The sequence below is a fragment of the Lycorma delicatula genome, chromosome 6 (genome assembly GCF_047948215.1).
Source record: "Lycorma delicatula isolate Av1 chromosome 6, ASM4794821v1, whole genome shotgun sequence".
In the NCBI taxonomy this organism is placed as follows: domain Eukaryota; kingdom Metazoa; phylum Arthropoda; class Insecta; order Hemiptera; family Fulgoridae; genus Lycorma; species Lycorma delicatula.
The window spans coordinates 135,852,820-135,874,939 of NC_134460.1; the positions used below are offsets into that span (position 1 = coordinate 135,852,820).

General features: G+C 27.9%; 1 protein-coding gene and 1 long non-coding RNA gene across 2 annotated transcripts in view; one reads left to right on the forward strand and one right to left on the reverse strand.

Annotated features, from left to right (window-relative positions):
• The window catches only part of Balat (Beta-alanine transporter), a 923,597-nt gene that overhangs the window by 353,859 nt on the left and 547,618 nt on the right, over positions 1–22,120 (forward strand). The gene's annotated exons all lie outside the window — the stretch shown is intronic.
• LOC142326981 (uncharacterized) overlaps positions 1–22,120 on the reverse strand; it is a 432,491-nt gene that overhangs the window by 250,743 nt on the left and 159,628 nt on the right. The window lies entirely within an intron of this gene.

Sequence of the window (22,120 nt, forward strand, 5' to 3'; positions counted from 1 at the left end):
ATCTTATTTTGATAATTATTATAATCAATAAAAAAATTCCCATTGATAAGGGGGCACAAAAATTTTAAATATTTCTCCGATTTTTTTATAACTTATTTTTGAACTTTATTATGAAATTAAAAATAAGAATTTTAATGACTGAATGACAAACACTTCCGATGTGTGCACAACTTTTCCGAAAAATCTGTGCAAGGAATTGTATGACTTAACCGTCGCAGCCGGGAAGACTATGGCGTAACAGGGGAGGCATTATGGTTAACATTTTTACGTTACATTCAGGAATTTTTAAAACAGATAAAAAATATTTATATGTTTAAAAAATAAATCTAAATTCAAAAATATGTATTTTTCAAGATCCCCTGTGAAGAAAAATATTTAAATGGTAGGTTAAAGATTATTTTTGAACGTGTTTAAATTTTTGTGCCAAAATTACTTTAACTATAAAATTGCAGTTGATAGTTTAAATAATAAAGATAAAGGTTCTGCTAAAATGAAAAAAAAGTGATTGAAGTTGTTCTAAAATATTGTAGGATGCTATTTTTGTTATTATTCGGACTGCTTAGACCTAATACACATTTTATTCATTAGTTTTTTATTTATTTTTACCCTATCTAAAAATTGTATGGAAGCATTTATAAAACATTATCAGACATGGTTATTTAATTATTAAGGGTAATAATTAAATTTACTCCCCTAAAAATAGGAATTGTATTGATTCTATCTATCATTTCAATCTATCGTCTCGAAGTTTTGTAATAGTTTTATTATAAGATTTGTTCTATCAGGATGGTAAAATATTTATTCATATAAATATAGAAAGTATAGTCATGCATATAGAGAGTATATTTCGCTTTCCATTAAATTCAAATTTTTGCATTATTAACCTAACATTTGTTTTTTGTTTGGTGTAGTTTTAAAAATGTTTCTGTTAGATTATTTTAATATGAATTAAAATTTGGCTAAATTTCAATAATATTCTTCAGTTAAAACCGTATTGGAACAGTTTTTTTTTTTGCTTTCTATAAAGAAAAAGTAAGATTATAAATATAATATTAATTATCTGGAAGAAGGTGAAATTGAAATCTGTCAAATACCACGAAAGCTCAACTGATGCCAATATATATATATATTTCAAAATTCTTCCTAATAACGTTAAAATTAAAGTGAATGCATTATCAAATATAATTAAACGGCTAAAAGAAAAATAGTGAAAATCGTGTAAATGCCTTTTTTATTACCCTTTAACTTCCTTCGAACTGAAAACTAATGAAGGAATGAGAATTTTATTTTAATAATATAGAGTATATTCAATATAAATATATTTTTTTTCAGTTACTGATATAAAAATTAACATAGTTATGCGGTAAAACGTCGAAAAAAGTTTTTAGTTATACCATCAAAAATCTACCAAAGGCGAAAGACCTACAAAACGGAATAGTAATTCAATAGTAAAAAAAGGTATGACATATTATTTTAGTTCGTGTGATATCGCTGTGTACATGAAATAATTGAAATAGCGTGTTCTTTGACCGGATAAATATCTATGAATGTAAATTTTAAATTCTGTTTTAGTCATCAGTCGAAAACTAGAACACTAAAAAATGTCTTTTTTTTTACTTTTTAAATCGTAATAAAAAACACTCGTTCGTTTTATTTTTTCAAAGATTTGTGTGTGTATGTGTTTTTAATTTCTTCAGATATTGTTTTACGTGTGATACGATAGTAATACGATTTAATATATTAATATTAACTTTAAATTTATTAAATTTCCTACTTAGAAATCATTTTCATGTATCTAGGCTCACGTCTTCATTTAACACTTTTATCTTTAAATTATAGTTAATTAAAATAAAAAGATAAGTTCGAACTTTTTATTTTACTTATTTTTTAGCCCATTTATGATGTAAAATTATTTCCTAGCTTACGTAAACGTTTTACTCCTAAAATTATTTATTCCAAAAGCAACTTTACTGTAAAAGAAAATTTGTTACATTAGAGATTAAAAACATTGTTGTAGGTTCATCAGACAAAAAGTTCTTATTCATTTAAGAATTAGAAAGAGATATATTGTAGAAAACTACAGCAAGGCGGCTGGACCAGAAGAATCGAATTAAGGACTTCTCAATTACGACGATCTTAAGTTTTAATTAAGATTCACGAATTTAATTAATGAATATTTAAAGTAGGCAAAAACTCACAATTCTTGGAAACTTGTTACAGTTAAAACACTATTAAAAAGCAAGAGACTGGTCGGTTATGATAATTATTATGTATTCTGTCCATAAAATTTATTGCAAAATTATTATTACAAGGAAGTGGTTTCATTAAAAAGCAACACGGTTTCTAATGAGTGACGTTCTAATTGGATAATGTTTTTTATATTAAAAAAATTGTTTTATTAAAAATATAATTGAGAATCGTTTATCCAAAAAACATTCAATGTTTCTTGACATATAAAAGGCTTTGATAAATGAGGAATGCAATTTGGAAGATAATTTGGATAGATGATTTTCCAAAGCATCTTATACATGCAGTTGTAAGTTTATATGATAATACAAAGATAACAACACAGAATTTGCAGTGTCTGATCCGATTTTAATAAGCTAAGGATAAGGGTCTCTTACGACTATAGACAGATAAGGTATACGATGTGGTCTTTTAATGATACATTTTCATATTAATATTCAATAAACAATTAAGTTTTGGAAAAAAGTAAAAGGTACAAAATTAAACAACACCGTTTCTATGAAGTGCTTAAAGTCTGCAAGAGATACAATTTTACTGCAAAAAATGAGGTTACCTTGTAGAAATCTCTTTGTAAACATTTTAATATTTTCAGTCAGTTTAAGTTGATGTTGAACTTCAACTTAACACAAAACGTTAATAGCTTCTAAAAGGAAAGGTCCAGTTAGAAGTAAATTAGCGATTGGGAATAAGATTTGAGATTTTTTACGCACAATATTTTATATTTCACAGCACTATGATGTTAATTATTTAATGAAATTGATAAATTTATGTAGCACGATACATGAAGCATTTAAGAATTTAATGAAATCAAGTTGTCTATTCTACATTAACTTGGGAATGAATATCCATTTTATTAAGTGGTAGCGAGGTGTAGCTCGTATATAAAAGAGATTACAGTTAGGTACAAGTGTAGAAATGAAATTCTTACGCCGGACCCATGGATATACAAGACCAGATCGTGTAAGAGATTTTAACTTTCTGGTAGAATTGGGAATGTTTGTGATCTGAGCAAAGATTTTTTTAGCAAAAAATGATTCCCATGCATTGATAGAATGCAAAACACCCATTTGTTTTGTTTGATCAGCAAATAATTTAGGATCTTATCTTACTTTTATATAACTTTAAAAACGGTTTCATTATTCTATTCCCGCTAACAATAAAATTATCGATAATCTTAATGACCCCCTCCAAAATTCTTATGTATCTCCTCGCCTGAAATATACTTTATGTACTTCTTTAAAATATTTCTTTAATTATGTTTGAGAAAAAAAATTATGAAAAACTTTTTTTTTTATATTTTACTTATAAATGAAATTACAAAATGTTTATATTGAAATTAAATTCGTGTAAATGTATATATATATATATATATATATATATTACGCTTCGGTTTTTTTTAACTAAACTGTATTAGATATATATATATTCAGGACAACTGAAGTTTCAAGAAAAATTGTTATCCTATTATGTGCTACAAAATGGTTTAGTTTTTTTTCATGTACATTATTCTATAAACGAGTAGATCCATTTAATATTATCCAAAATAATCTTTTAAAGAACAAGTTGCAGATCAAGCTCTCCAAACAATCTTTCGTTTTTATTTTTATTTGTAGTCACGCTTTACAAAATAAAAAATTAAATTATTTATTTTTTAATGACTTATATACATACACAACCATACATATAAAATTTACTTTATACCGCAATAGTATGTTCATTCGGAAAAGAAAGTCACAAAACTTTTGTATCTTAATATTCAGGTCTTTTTTTGTATATTAGAATGAAAAATAAAGTATTTACTCGAACGGAATTAAATGTCTATTTACAAAAATTGTAAGAAGTAAACAATCATTAATAATAATAACAAAGTGAAAATAACAAAGGAATAATTATTATATTGCTGAAAATCTGTTTTTCCCTAAAATATATACTTTTATAAGACACACTTGACCTGTCCACAAAAGCTAAAAAGAACACTTTCTACCGCCATAAATCATCATTTTTAATTACAAAAAAAAGTACTTTTAAACAAAAGAATAAAAAAGTATAATGAAAATAAAAATCAAAGAAAAAAACACATTCTTCATCAAAATGTATTCAAAACTATTGTATCATACTCGTACCATCTAAAAAAATCCCGATTAATATAGGATGAGAGTCTTTGTATCCATTCATTTTCACCAGGGAAATATTTCGTAGTGCTTGGGCGTTTCTGACATTATTTCTTCTTTATTTTACTTTTCTTTTAACGACTTTCTTTTACATACGAACACCATACTTTTGTTTTACATTCGTAATGTATGCGTATGAGAATAAATAAAATGGAGTGTAATTAAATCATTTCTTACTAAGTTTTCAACGTTTATTTAAATTATATTAATAAATAAAAAGTAATAAACAATTGTAAACTTATTAAAATTTTCTTTGGGGCTACTCTGTTTTGTAAAACTTCAATGCAAAAACAATGACTTAATTTACTCTTATTCAAGCGTTGAAAACATTATTATTCAACATAAAATAACTAGACTTTTGTAAAATAATCATTTTTGTTTTACTTTATTTTTTAAAATGCTCTCAAATGAATTATATTACTTCTTAAAGTAAACAAAGTATAGTGAATTATAAAAAAAAAAAAACATTATGTAATTATAAATTACGAGTGTAACTCTACATTGCAGCTTTGATGTTTCTTTTCTATAATAATAATAAATTATTATCAATATACTCGTAACTTAAGGGTAGTGTATGCCCAGTAATGTAAGGAAAAATTACAAAAAAATGCAAAACTTTTTTTGCTTTTCTGATAGCCTTAAGTCTGCTGAAAGGTGTAATTACGTTTTTATGTGTTTAGTAGAAATATATTTAAAATAATAAAAACGAAACCAATGTTCGTGTCATTCGACGTTCTTTTTCAACAAAAAAAAAAAAAAATTGAAGAAATTTCATTACGCATTGCTCAGTTACTATGAATGTTTGTTAAGTTATGTTGAAAGTAACGTAACATAAATACTTATAGCCTGTAACTATTGCTAATATTTGTTAATTATTAGCAAAAGTTTTTCTAGATAGATTTTATTGTTCTATATTTAAGTAAATATAGAACAATAAATATATATTTGTTTCCTGGCATATGTTCTATATGCTAGGAAACAAAGAAAGGCTAAACAGAAACGCTACAGTTACGGCAAAAATGAACAAATTGAAGTTGGCTCGGAAAAAGAGATGGGAAACAAAATTATCTGATGAAACAGAACTAGTTGATAGTAGATCTTCTGCTACATCAGTATTTGTGAATAAAGATGTTGTAAATAGAAGAAAATCCAATTTTGAACGTAGTGTAGATATAATTAGTGAATATGAGGGCCGAGTCAATGGAAGCAAATTCTGTTTCATCAGGAAAGATAATTTCAATTCTGAAATGAAGGCTTGATCAAAGAAGAAACCAAAGAAGCCTGACGGCAATAACTAAGAAGTATTAGGCGAGAAGGAAAAGATTAAGGAAAAAGGAAGAAAGAATTAAAGAAAAAGAAGGTGATACTTATGCAGCAGGAAGATTTTAACATTATGGTAGGTGATGAATAAAAATATATAATAAAAACTTAAATGTTTGTTTCCCGAAAATTAAAATTTTCTAAGAAAACAAGAACAACCATAACTTCAGTTCTACGAAAGAAAAATTCATGATTTTTTTATTCTTTTCAGAATTTCTTGTTCTATGATCGTAAGAGGCAAATCAGTTAAATCTGAATATATTATTTTCTTTTAATTTTTAAAGTTAAAACATTTAATTTCTTAAAACTTTTTTCAAAAAATTGTGATTTGACATTAAAAAAAAATTAATTCAAAACCCCCTCTTACAAATAGTAAAATGAAATTGTATCTCTTATTTTACACTGAATTTAATAATATCGGGGCAATAGAAACTTAGTTATGCCTGTCTCCGTCATGCCTTGTATTTTCTCTTTAACTCTTATTTTAGGGGATGGTGGGATGGAGTCCTATTATTTATAGTGAAAATATTTCATTTAACTAAAGGAACCAAATTATAAAATATCAATTTCATATGACTTACAAGAAATGCCTTTTTTGGTATACTACCCCCTTCAACAGAATTGTAAAGTTAATATTTTATATTCCAGCTTATAGCTCTATAACCCACCGAGATGGTCTAGTGGTGAACGCGTCTTCCCAAAATCAGCTGATTTGTAAGTCGAGAGTTCCAGCGTTCAAGTCCTAGTAAAGTCAGTTATTTTTACACGGATTTAAATACTAGATCGTGGATATCGGTGTTCTTTGGTGGTTGGGTTTCAATTAACCACACACCTCAGGAATGGTCAAACTGAGACTGTGCAAGACTTCATTTACACTCATACATATCATCCTCAGAAGTATTATCTGAAAAGTAATTATACCGGAGGCTAAACAGGAAAAAGAAAAGGTTATAGCTTTATAGCTGCTGCGATGTATTACCTATAGCTATAAAGGAAACGAAAACAAATTGGTACAAGAATTAGATGTCCGGCTTTTTGCGAATGTCGTCCGTCATTCATGACAACCATGAGTCCAGATAACGTAAAAAAAAACTGTAGAAATTCTCGGAAGATATAATTTCGTACATTTATTCGCCTTTATTTTATTAATATCTCGAGATTAACGTAGTATAAATAATCTAAATAGGGATCAAAAACTTCATTATTTGTGGCACCGACTGAATAAAGTTTTGTATAAAATAAAAAAAAGGAAGGAGTAATTTTTGCCATTTTAAATTTCTGTATAATGGACATAGGAATATGAACTTTACTAAGATAAAAATACATATATATTAGCTCATTTAAAATTACAAAATTTTATCAGTCGGAATAGGGGTGACGGGATACTAAACTTTATTTCTAAACAGTTTTTTTTCCATATCTGGAAAACCTGTGTACCAACATTATACAGGCTGTATTTATCAAAGTGTTGACATGATTTTCGACCCTATCAGACATGGTAGCATCACGGTACCCAATTTTTTTTTTTTAATTTTTCACCCGGCAGTAGCTACATAAGATGTCCAAGGAGATGTTAGCTAGACTTAAGGGAATGATTTTATTTTGATTTAGGTCATTAAAATAAACAAAAAAATTACGTTAATTCCTTATTTCTTTTTCCGGTTGTCGGCCATATCGTGCTTCTCAGTAAAAATATTTATCTTAAGAACGATTTTTGATATCTCAGTGAAATTGAATGTATCTGCACTCACAACATCGTCTTCAAAATACAAATATATAAATTTGAAAATTTGACTACTGCAAATAAAACAATGGTAGCCGTTAAACATTTTTAATCAATAATAATTCGGGAAATATTAGTTTTATAAATTACATTTTATCAGGTAAAATGTTAAGCCTTTTATTGAGAACAAAATGTCAACTTCTTTGTAAAAAATTGGTTGACAAGCAATAAATATACCACTGAAATTATTTAAATAGATTATAAAAATTATGCGTGAAAACAGGTACAAAATTATCTGGCTGCATAATTTCCTGACTGACAAGCCGGTAAGGCGATACTGTTTTAGCGATTGCACTCTAAAAAATTATAATTTTGGTCAAAGTTGGCAACTGGGACCCAAAATATTATACTAAAATTTTTTTTTTTTTCTCGATTATACTTTTAATCTTATGTACGACGCCGAAAGTTTCCCTGTCTGTTTGTTCTCGCACTACACGAGAACCAATCGACTGGTTGCTTTGAAATTTGCAGGATATATTCGTGTTGTCCCAGGGAAGGTTTTAAGCCACACTCCGAGGCCCTAACCATCTTGGGGGTGAAGTTGGGAATTAAAAATATTTATTAACGAAAAAAGCTTAATCCTTTTATTTCATTATTATATTTCTGTCACCATAGCAACAGAAATAAGTTACGAATTTTTCATCGTTAAAGGTGTATGTATTTTAGTTACCATAATTACTACTATTCTGTCTTTCGTAATTAAGTTTCTTTTTCAGGTATTTATAAAGTGTTTGTATTTATAATTCACAACCTATTAGGGTAACAAACACTACGGGGCACTATAATCAATAATTAGAATTTATTGCTAATAAAAACAGAAATGTTCTGCTATCAGTGTTTGATTCACCTTTAAAGACGGGTATCGATTAATGATATTGTCTGTATAAAAGCAAAGAAGTAATTAGCCTTTATAGAAGAGTCTAAAAGTCCAAATTAAAATTTGTGGTGAGGCAGTCTCCATCAAATTTTTGAATTTTTATTATTTCATCGGAAAAATTTTGTTAAAAAAGTATGTAAAAATAGTTTATATTTTTAAAGTAGTTAAAAAATTATCTTCGAAGAAAGTATTTTTAATAAAATAACACAAATGTATCTTCCCTTATGTAAAAATAAGTTAAACCTCCTGAATAAAATTAATTACATTTCAGAATTTAATTAAAACTATCTATCTTCCTACAATTTTTTTTTTGTACTATTTAAGAAAAAAAAACATACATGTAAATTACGATTTAAAATTCTACATTAAATTTATTCTTCGTAACAAAAGGTTTCATATTAAAAGAAAATAATTTAAAAAATAAGAGATCCAACGGTCATACGAAATTTATAAAATAACATTTTTTTATATCTTATCTAGCGGTTAATTCGTCTTCGCAAATCAGTTCTTTAACAGCTGATTTTTTAAGTTGAATCAGCTGTTCTGAAGTTCAAATCCTAGTAAAGGTTAGTTGCTTTTATACGGATTTGAATACTAGACAGTTGATTAGTTGGGGTTCAATTAACCACACACCTCAGGGAATAGTCTGCCTGAGACTGTTCAAGACTACACTTCATTTACGCGTCATCCTCATCTCTTTGGGTCGTGTGGGGTTCCTTATTGTTCAATAGTTGAATCGATTGCAATGTACACATTATGTAAATAAATAAAAATATATTTTATACGGAAGCGATGTTAATTGTTATTTCATTTGTTAAAGTTTAACAAAATAATAAAATATACGAACGATTGGGTTTTTGTTTAGATTTATTAGTGTGCTGGCGTTTGTTAGATAATTTTATGTAGAAGAAGAAATTTAGATTGTATTCGCTTTAGCTTGTCCACAAGTAGATTGATAAGTTGAGAATTGTAGAAATTTATCTTCCTCATAAAAGAAGATATTTTATTCCTCTTTTTTTTTAACTTTGAAATTGTAAAGGACAGACTTTTATAATTTGTAATTGGTTATTATTAATTGGCGTCACCGAACAAGATTTTTAAATTTCTTTTAGAGACGTACTCCATTTAAAATATGAGGAAAACACTTATAATGATTCAATGACTTTTACATTAAAAATTTATATTTTAAGTAATTTATTAAAGGATTCTACAGGCTTTCAATGATATGAAAAAATTATTTTATAGCAAAAAATCAAAGATTAATAAACGAATCTTTCTCTATACAATACCGTAATTTAAACTGGCTTAGATAAATACCAAACTTTCTGTTCACACCATGCTGAGTTTTAATGAGATGGCAAGTTATAAGTTTAAATTATATTAAAAAAACTTTCTTGTTTGAAAAAAGCACGTTGGCTAAAAAGATCAACTTATTTTCAAATTTAAAAATTATATTTCAAAGAATTCAATGAAAGTACTTCAAAATTATTTCTCTACACTTAGTAAATAAGAAGTTATTTGAAATATAGAACGTGTGAACGTGTAGATTTTCTTCTAAGAAAAAAAAATTATCATTCTTAATAAAAATCTTTCAGTTTATTTTATTAATACTAAACGCTGTGTTTAAAAAACAGTTTATTGTAAACAGTAATATATTTTACCATTTAAAAAAAAAATTACTTAGTAGTTACGGCTCCGAAATTACAGACCATAAATTTCTTAATTTTAATAATTTTTTAAATTTTCAATGTTAAATTTAAAAAGGCCAGGAATAAAGTTATTTGACAATTTTTAAGTGGGACAACCATTTTAATTAAACCCCCTTTTGTATAACTTGTATTGCTTTCATTTTAAAGAAAATACTCAGTGGTGTATATCTGTTAAAATTTTTTTGTTTTATTAAAATAATCGAAAGTTTACTACAGAAGAATGAGTTTTAACAAAGTTGTTTAAATGTGATAATAATATAAATTAATTCAAATGTTTTAAAAAAAAAAATCACCGTTTCCCAAATAAGTCTGTATAATCGACAGAATTTGCAATTTAAATAAAATAATAATTACTCATAAACAAAGAAATAATACGAGTAAACATAACGAACTATAATTGCCGTAAGTTCAGAAAATTTATAAGACATAGCTGAAGTAATTTTATAAATCCGTACAACAACAAGGAAAAGAAATTACTTTGACAATGTGGTTGGCTGTTAAAATTTATATAATCTAAAATATTATACCTGAACTGAGTAATCCTTGTTTTGAAAAAATATATAGGCCCGATAAGTACTTCGAACAGGGGCTCACGGAAGGCTAAACGTCTTCCGTGAGTTAATCAAAAACGAACTTGTTAATGCTGTTAGCGACATCACAGGTAGCGAAGTGAAATGCAGCCTGATGAACTACGAACCGCACAGCGCACCGTGGTAAATGGTGCTGACTTTATGTACGCCTAGGGCATCACGTGCTGTTTCTCAATCTTCTGATAATGGGTGAGCATCTTGAATATCACTGTTCAAGATATTCATTGAATATATTTCCACGGATGAGACCGCTAAGCTAACTGAACAGAGAGTGGATGTAAATCTATCCCCCAAATTCTATATGATATCACGGATATAATGAAAGTGTATGAGATACTGGAGATAGTCATGACCGTGTGAGTAACAATAAACAGCTCAGAATTAAGCGAAAGGACATCGACTCCTATTAACGAGTTATTCAGTTTGTTGTAGAACAGAATTTTATAGAACATATCTTTATTAGGAAAGATTTGAGAGCATTTAGAGTAGTGTTACGGAATATGTACTATTCAGTTCCTCTCGATATTATCAAAGAAGGAATTGAGAGTCAAGGCCATTAAGTACGGAGTATTGTAAACGTCTAACACCGAAAAACTAAAGTGCCAATACCGACTTTGTTTAGTAATTTTGAGTCAGTGGACAATAACAGGAGATATTCAACCTGAAATATATAGCTAAATACAACGTTAGGTTCGAGTAACCTAGGCCCAACAATACAAAACCCACCGGGTTGGTCTAGTGGTGAACGCGTCTTCCCAAATCAGCTGATTTGGAAGTCGAGAGTTCCAGCGTTCAAGTCCTAGTAAAGCCAGCTATTTTTACACGGACTTGAATACTAGATCGTGGATACTGGTGTTCTTTGGTGGTTGGGTTTCAATTAACCACACATCTCAGGTATGGTCGAACTGAGAATGTACAAGACTACACTTCATTCACACTCATACATATCATCCTCATTCATCCTCTGAAGTATTATCTAAACGGTAGTTACCGGAGGCTAAACAGGAAAAAGAAAGAAAAAAGGCCCAACAATACGGATACAGTAAAAGTAACTGTTCTGCAAAAATAACTGACACGTTACTCATATCCAAAAATTGTTCTTATGTTTACAATATTTTTTGTGACAGATTGTAAAAAAAAAATTAGTTTACAACCAAAATATTTGTATATAAAACTAGGATATTTACTTTACATATTACTGTATATTTACTTAATATATTATTTAAACTGGCTTAAATAGATATCTATATACAAGCTGCAGGGCGTGCCTTCGGCAAACCTCCACAGCTAGGCCCTCCGGGCTGGCGGCGTCTCGAAATGCTATTTTTAGGTGTCCAGAATAGATTACCTTTTGTGTAAAAATGTGTTTTTCTTTAATGATGAAAATGGATCAAGGAAAAGCAAAAAAATATCAGCAGATCTTCCCAATGAAATTTGTTTTAGATCGATTTAGGCATCTTTTAAAGATTGCACACTTAACATTTTCATCAAGATCCATAATATCCATATGCAGATTCATTCAACACGAGAGCTCGAAGCTTAAATATAAATTAAATTAATTAATTTATTATTTATATATTACATTCAATTTGCGAAACTAATTATCGTAATACGAAACTAACCTTCCTTGACACAATAAAAAACGAGGAGTTGGCGTCAAAATCAATAAAATGCTAAGGAGGATATATAGGATTCAAAATTCTTCTAATTTTTACCATTATTATTTCTTCTAATTTTGAGCTATATTATTTACCATTTGATTTGACCCATGTGCTTTGACTATATGTATGCTTAATTGTAACTATAAGGCCAAAATAAAAAAATTAGAATCGTGTATCATATACACGATTCTAAATGAGTAAGCGATAGTATTTTTAGTATCGATTTATTTGTGTCGAAAATTGTTTTGTTTAACATGTGCTTCGATATTGAATTAATGATTTACGACGGTAGTAAAATTTATTCTATAATTATTACAAGACTGGCTAACCATAGAGCATTAGACAAGTTATTTAAAAAGAGAAACAAAAAATGGTAAAAATTTATAGAGTAAGAAAAACTTGAAAAATTTTTATTTCTACAAATAAAAAAGCAGGAAATGAAACCTGAGTCTTAATATAAATAATCGATTGTATGAAGAAAAACAATCACATAATTAAAAAAAAAAATTATTAATATATATTTTGCATATATATATATATATATATATATATATATATATATATATATATATATATATATATATATATATATATGCGATATATCGGTATAATAATATAACTAGTATACACCTGACCACCACGAGACATGTACTAACAAATCGGGATTTTCCGCTAGTAATCAGGATTTTCCGTTGCTAAGCTAAGGGGGGACGCACACACAGACTGACACATGCAAATGCCATTTAGTAGAGTAGGATATGTATATAACCCGCCACGTTAGTCTAGTGGTTAAACTCGTCATCGGTAAATAAGCTGATTTTCGAAATCGAGAGTTCCAAAGTTTGAGCATTTGTCCAGGTTCTTTTTCGTATAGATTAAAGGCTTTGATATTTGTTTAAAAGCTTTATGTGTGTATATATATAAATTATTAAAGGATTTGAATGTTAGACTGTGGATGCAGGTGTGCTTTAGTGGTTGGGTTTCAGTTTACCACATATCTCAGGAGAGGTCGACCTAAGACTTTTCCAGTCTACATGTTTACTGGTACTTTACATTAACGACATATATATATATATATATGTAGTATATATGTACATTTAGCAAGAAAATTTACTTTTTAAACATTTAAAATGAAGTATTTAGAGTCGTAAGTAAATATTTATTATTTATTTAAAACGTTAGGGGTTCAATAAAGAAAAGCTGTAAAATAAAAATATATTTTTAATAAAACTAAACTATATATTTTTATTAAATAATTTATCCTCACCTATATTTAATCCATATTTAGTAGAATGCTCTCACCATATTTAGTAGAATGTATCCATAGATCCATTTTTTTTATAATTTGAAATAATCAACGTAAACGTTAATAGTTTGGGTTTTACTACATTTATTGCATATTATTTTCTACATATAAATATTTATTTATTTCATATCTGTGTAATATCTCAGGTAAAGGAAGTTTATATTTAAAATTTTATTCAAGAATTTCTTTATAAGCATTAACACATGTATATGGTATTATTAAAACGAACAAATACATAAATCTCCTAAATAAAGGCTTTTTTAATAAACGTATGTTTCAGTAGCCAGAGAGTTTTGTATTACTTTGTTTTTATTGCTATTATTTTTACACATTATTTTGGATTTATACCTTACTAAGGTTGTAAATATGTTCATAAATAAAAATTCTTTAAATCCAGACTGTTATTTTAATCATTTTTGGTAAATTATAACTAAAAGTAATCTTTTTCTGAAGCGATTAAAATATGATTTAAACATCGAGAAGATATATTTATGGAGATTTAAAAAAATAGAATACTTCGTAGAAGTATTTCTACAGAATATTTCGTAGAGAAAAAAAATTTAAAAATGCGAAAAATTTGTTCAGCATATTTTTTATAAAACGATATAGAACTTAAAAATGCAAAATATGAGCGATATTTTTTAATGAATCATAAATAATATATAAAAGTTATTTTCTTTCCCAAAAACAATAGAGTCTCTGAAGGTAGTTTGTTTTCTTGTAAATAAAAATTTAATTTTTCTACTTTTTTCTTCCTTAAAGGATACCAGGAGTTTATTAATGTTTTACAATTTATGTTCGTAAGCATAACAAACGAAACAATATTAACTTCGCTCCCATGTAAAAGATTTTATGTGAAAAAAAAGTTCTTTCTATAATCCTTGTAAGACCATTGGATGTTTTATTTTTTAAATTAACCTCCCTGCATTATAAAATCGTAAAAAAATTCTGAAAATATGAAAATTTCAATAACTCACGGTTTAATTGATCTACTCAGACGGGAAATATCTTAAAACACTCGGAGAACCAAGTCACACCTAATGAAGCCCCGCACAAACTAACAATATTTCGTACGAATTAATGTGAGAATAATTTTTATTTGGAATTCTTATTCGTAGACTAGAACTTGAAGGTAAAAAATTATCCATAGCAATAGATATTATACAAAACTCAGTAATAGAATGATACAAAAGTTGTTGCGATGAGAAAATAACATAACTTTTTTTAAAATTAATATATAACTAACTTTATGATTCTACAGAATTAATTAGTGTAAATTAATGCAGTATAAACCACAGTGAGTATTTTTTTTAAAGTAAATTAAAATTATTCTAATTTTTCAAAAGTCTAAATTTATTTTAATAAAACAGATGTTTTTAATTTTTATTAATTTATAACAGTTTTTTGGTTAAGTTTTGCTCTGTTTTTAAAAATAAAAATCGACTTTTTCGTGACTTTTTTGTTTTCTTAGAGTTTATTATATCAATCTTTTCAAAATTAAACCATCTAGTTTTAATAATAAAATTTGAGCATATATTAGTCTCTTAGCAAAGTTACTGTCAAACCTACATAAACGTGTTTTTCGTCACGAATATATTCCTGTTTTACGTTGGATATCATGAAAACTACGAGAGATACCAGCTCTGTCACCTGTTTTGTTCAATATTAGTTAAAACACATAAGAGGTAATCAAATTTATCCCTTATGTAACGCTTTAAAATTTCAGTATGAACACATTTCACCGGGAACTGAAATCCGGGCAACATTTTTTGCTAGCCGTAACTCGACAACATAGTGTTTTAGGATGAGTATTTGTATATTAATAAAACCTAGTAATATAATTATGGTAATATTCCTGATTAAAACACAGAATATATCTTACCTATTTCAAAGTGAAAAACTTTTGTGATGTTCTAGTCATATTTAGGTTCTCTGTTTTATTGATAATATATGATTACTTAAACAAATTTATCGCCATAACATCAAAAAAATGTGTACTTTTAAAAACAAATTTCTTTGAAATAATTTTATTCCGCAAGGTTCAGTTTTGGAGAAGGTTCTATACCTGATGTTCACATCAGACCTTCCCAACCCGGATTATGTTACTACTGCCTCTTTTGCGAACGATACGGTAATACTGGCGGTTGACGATGGTCTAACTCTAGCCTTAGACAAACGTCAATCGACGTTGGGCGATATCAGCAATTAGCTACGCAGGTGGAAAAAAATGGTTAAACTAGCTAAGTCGAAGCACGTAATATTTACAATGAGGAGAGAGGACAGCCCACTAGTTCACCTTGAAAATGTCGATAATCCACACAACAGCGTTCGGTACCTCCGATTACACCTATATCGTTCCTTGAGATGGGGAGGGAACACGTAAGAAAGAAAAGAAAACAACTTAACATTAAAACCAAGAAGATGTTCTTTGACTTTGGATTTTGGCATAGGTTTTTCAGCTCTCTTTGTCCCATTAAGTTTTACTATAGAAGGCGTTGTTAAAACCAGTTTGAACCGACGGGATTTAATTATGGGGCACTACTAGTAACAGCAACGTCGATGTGATTCAGCGGTGTCAGAGTAAGTAATAAGGACAATAGCGTAGCTGCCTTGGTTTATAAGGAATAGTGAGATTCACGGGAGTCTGGATATCCCGTTTGTCCGAGAGGAGATTGGGCATCTGGGTTCGAAATACATATCCCGACTGAATTTGCATATTAATCATCTTGCTTTGAGCTTACTGGGTAATGAATGGGATATCAGACGGCTGAAAAGGCTGAAAAGGACCTAGGCGATGGATATCGATGATTGAAATTATATGCTCCCATTCTAACTTGTTATTATTATTGATATTATTATTATTCTAACTTATGGTTTGTTGTTTCTTTGCGGATTACTTCATTTGACTGTAGTTTTTGCTACCCGTATCCTTCCCATCGAACATGACTGATCATCAGCCATATCGATGTTTGAATTCCTTGATGAATAGGCAAAGAGGATGCTTTAAAAGGCAACTGATTGTGGTGAGTTCTGGATCCTAGGAATGAGGAAGATATGAAATCTCGGATTGTGTTATCTTAATGTATTTTACAGTTTAGCACTATTCACTATTCACTATTTAAATTAATTGTATTATTCACTGACTGGACTTTTCTAATATTAGTATCTTCACGTTAACTTATTATCAGTTATTTATGTATTATTTAAAACGTTAGTGTCTTATTTCATACGGTTATGTATACATACATAGTATTCTTACCATTATGGTAAGATCACTTTCCATATTTCGACTGTATTTAGTGGTTTTGATATTATCACTCTCTAAAAAAAGGATGGTGCGTGGAGTTTTTTGTATGTTTGTTTGATGTATGTGCTCACATTTTTATTTTGCTTCTATTAGCGCAGAGTGGATCACGTAGTGCGTCGGGCTGCTGGGAAATTACGCGCAGCGCACGAACGAGTCATTTGTTCGAACGATTTATACTTCTTGGTACGAACAATTTATCTAAAATTATATCTGTTTTGGGAATAAAAAAGGAAAACATTTGAGTTAGAGCTGTGTTAAAAAATCACCACTCAAGAAACAGCTAAAAAATGTTCAGGTTTTTTTGATGCTTTTCTTTGTAAAGTTTTATGTTATTGTTATTACGTTAAATTCATGAAAATTATTTAGTTACATTTGGCAAAAATATTGGCATAAATCATGAAAAATTTTCGTGGCAGGATGTAAACCCGCCATTTTTCTAGTATTTAATTATTTTGTATTATTTAATATAGTGGATGTAATATTTTTGAATAAATATATATAGTTTCAATTACAAATTAATGAAGTTTTATAAAAAATAATAAAAAAAATTAAAATTTAGGGTCAATTTTTTACAAAAATAATCAAACACATTGAATTTATAGTTTATTTGGATAAAGGTTTAAAAAATAATTTTCCAAAAAGCTTGAATTTTTTTCTAGAATCAACATGCGGCCGTACATATTACCAAATACTTAATATGTATTATTATTCTTGTTAGTCTTACAAACTTATAATAAATCGTAATTGTTATTTTTATAATGTAATTGATAATATAAATAATATATATTTATATATACATATATATATTTATTTATCATAGTTTATGACGTCTTCTATTTGATAACGTAACACGATGATTGAAAAATAAAATTAAATATGTTCTGGTGGATGGTATTTAAACTTAATTTTGGAAAAATATTTTTCGATTTATCATAAAAGAAGTTTTTTAATAAATACAAACACTTCTTCAGTGAATATTTTTTATGTCTAGCAAAATTAACTGTTGTAAAAAACCTTTATTTCGTTTTATATAGAATTTAGATCGACAAGCTTGTTTCATTTTATAATTTCTTAACGTAACAGTTTAGAATTAAACCAGTCGATACTTCATTTAAATATAAAAAAATATATATAACTACTTATATAAAAATTGAAAGGAAATCTATTTCAAATCATGTACAGTGCTGTAATCAACTAGATTCTAAGTAACAATAAGACTGAAAAATACCGATAAACTAAGCTAATAGTTATAAAGACCCTTCACAAAGTGTGCTAGTTCCCCTTTAAATAAGTTACAAATAAAAGGTAGATGCTTGGAATGAAAAATTTAAACTATCCGTTTTGAAATCCTTTTACAATTTCTCAATACTGTATTCGTTTCTATCTGATATTGCTCATATAGAAAGGAATGGTATAAAATAAAACAGTTAACATTTAAGCCATTAATACTGACTTTGAATACAATTTCATTGTAAATTCACAAATTGTGTATAGAATACAAAATCCTAACTTTTACTTAACCGGACAGAATAAGTTATAAAACTTCTACTGAATATTATAAATATTCAACAAGAATTTCTTGTTTTGAACAAAAGAACTTTTTGAACAAAAGGAAAGTAATTCATTATTTTATATCTTTATAATTATTCCAATAAATATAATAATTGAAATACTCGTAGATTAAAAAGTATGTGAATTAATCCACGATTTAATAATACTAGATATAAAAAAATCTGATGTGGACATCACATGACTTCCTTGTACGTCTTTTAAATTATATATACACATTTTTTTTTAAATGAAAATTACATAAAATTTTATTTCTTTAATAACCTCTGATATATTTTCGTATTTTTTTTTAAATTTTTATTACTGAACTATTATTTATCTTACAAGTTTTTTTACAATCAGAGGTTAATTAATTAATAAATCAATATATTTAAATAAAAAGAAAAAAGTTAAAAAGAAAAAAAAAGAAATGAAGTCTGATTCGAACAGAATGTGCTACCCCTTGTAAGATAAAATATTTAATTAATTAAAATTTTATTTGTCTATAGCTCTGGAACCAATGAAAATAAGTTCCACTTATGACATATCGTTGAAAAGCTTCCAATGAGGGCTTACTACTGCAGTTTAGAAAAAGTCCAAAATCCAAACAAATTTGGATTTTGGACTTTTTTGGACACATTTGGTTCAGTCAACTGTAATCAAAAGGGGAGGTTAGAGGCCGTTCTAAATCCAAATTTTCGAAATTCTACGGCTAATCGTTTTTTGAGTTATGCGAGATACGTACATACACGTACGTGCGTAGAGAAATCACGCCGAAACTGGTCAAAATGGATTCAGGGATGGTCAAAATGGATATTTCCGTTGAAATCTGAAAAACGAATTTTTTCGCGATGATAATACTTCCTTGCAAAAACAAATTAAACTGTAGAATATAGTATGAAGCATAAAATAAATTATTTACAATAACGGAGTTTAAATATCTGAAAAGAATATTCACTACGTAATTTCACAATTGAAAAATGAAGATCTTAGCTTATTTTTAAAATGCTTTGAACATTTTGTTTATGTATAAAATATATTCTTAAGAATGAACTGCAGAAATTAAAAATTCTATGGCGATCGTAATTATTTCGATGTAATATATATATAATATTAATGATCTTAATATTATAAATGGTATTACTTGGACGAATCAAGAATTACTTATTTATTTTTAAATTAATTATTATTTTTTATTTAATACTAGATAAAAATATTTTATTAGTATTAAAAATGAATGTTGTATATATATATATATATATATATATATATATATATATATATATACAACATATATATATACATATATATTCATGTATGTATATATATATATATATATACATACATGTACACCGAACAACAATTATATATGTATTTAATGTAAAATAAAACACAGCCAAGCACAAAAAACCAGGCACAACTGACCGTTTCTCGCTTGTTCGGACAAACTCGGCTCCCTTGAGTTTACCCGAATGAGCATTTCACCTCGGAGCCTGACAGATAAAACTTATTCACTTATCCAACAGACTGTTTCCCGCACTCGGTTGAACTCGGCTCACCCGATTTTACACGAATGAACGTTACACTTCAGATCCTAACGGATCAGATTTTTTCAGTACCCATCCAAAAGTGCATGGCGCGACTATAAAAGTTTTCTCTTCAAAAAATGTATGCATCTAAAATAAAAATCATCATTTGTTTTTAAACGCTTATAATGTCTTTTTTCCTAATGATTAATGGATACTCTTTCTGACATGATTTCTGATATGTAGCAAAATTATAATGAAAGCTTGTTGTAAAAAAAAAACCTAATTTCGTTTCAGAATGTTTTTTACGCTGATACAATTTTTTCCTTAATTTAAAACATTTTTATTTTTCATTTTCTCAATAAGGATTAAATTTTAAAATTTTTCGCGTAATATTCATACAAATTTCACTTGTGCGGTCTGCAGACAGGTGTAGCCGCAAGTCTTAACGCACTAGATACCGAGTTAACCGGGCTATCGAGTTCGAAACCTAGCAAGACGTGTTATTTTTTATACTTTAAATATTTTTCATTTAATTAATTCTACTGCTCACTAGTGACGGACAACACAGCAGGCGGCATCAGTGCTACACTAGCGCCCCTTGTGGTGGCAAGGGGTTCTATTGACTTAGTATGCCCACTTTAAAACATTTTTTAGGGTGCGGGTACAATTTTGCAATACTTTATTTGCAGATATTGTTATTTTTTAATTGTTGACAAATGTACAGAGAAAAACAAGGCCTTAAGACGGCGAAATCTCGAGATGCTGAGGGTGACCTTGCTCTACAGTCTCATTCCCTTGACCTTTTAAGTTGAAAATTTAATGGCATCAATGCCTCATATATCGAAGTAATCTGACCAAGTTTGGTCAAATCGGCCCAGCAGTTCTGGAAATATAAAATGATTTAGAGGACGACAACTCGTTTATTATTGGATCAAAAATACATTAAATATAATTAAAATTATCTATTTTGATTGGATCAAGAATATTATTACTGGATCAGCAGCAAAAATAAATTAAACTTATTTCAAAACAATATGTATTATAATAAAAAAAATATGAGTATTCTAAATGCTGTCCAATAATTTACTATATGTTAACATTTTAAATAAATCAAAAGCTCAAATGTCTGATGACAGTAAGCCTCCAGTATGTCTGCTATTCTCTTAAAGCGTATAACTGTTCAAAAATTACGAATTTTGTATTTCAAATGCAATGGGTGACTTGGGAGATGGATTTAAATTTAAAATAAATTTTTAAAAAATGTTTAAAAAATTTAATATTTTAAAATATTTGTTAATAAAAATTACCACAAACCACTGGAGAGGGATTGGCAAAATACTTTTATATTAGTCTGAATGACTATTGATTTAAAGAATATAGGTGGAAAAAACTTCCATTAATTTTTTCTGAAGAAAGATAAGTTAAACAAAGAAAAATACATAAAGTAGTTTTTTGAGGAGGGGTGAATGAATATTAAATACAAATTTAGGGAATTTGTGATCTTGATAAAAAAACTTCAAATTTGTAAGAAAATGTTTTTACTAAAGTGTTACAATAAAGATTTTAAATATTATTTCGGCTAAAACATCCGAACCCCCTTTTTCAAATTTTTAGAAAATCTTTAATATATTCTTTCCTCCCGAAGGTAAGTAACTGTCTTCTAAGTTTGAAGAACATCAGTCAACGGGATTCAGCGTCATGAGACCAAATTTGCCTCCATATATACATACGTACATACTACCTACTTAGGCACAAATGCCCATATGATAAAAATCGATTTTTTGAGTTGAATAAATAGTAGAATAAATAGTTTTTTTTACAGATTATTTTGAACCTATTTAAATCTAATTTTTTATTTTGTTAATTTAATTTAAATCTCCTTAAGCCACAAAATTTAAAATAGGAGCAATTGCTTTAGATTCTTTTTTGACGGATCTATTATATACTTTCCCTTTATAAGTAAAGCTGCTACATCAGCATAGCTGGGAAAGTAAAAATGAAAAAAATCCGTCTCTGACTTAGACTGATTGCCTGATTGCTGTTTTAATCGAAGACAAATTTTCTGACAATTC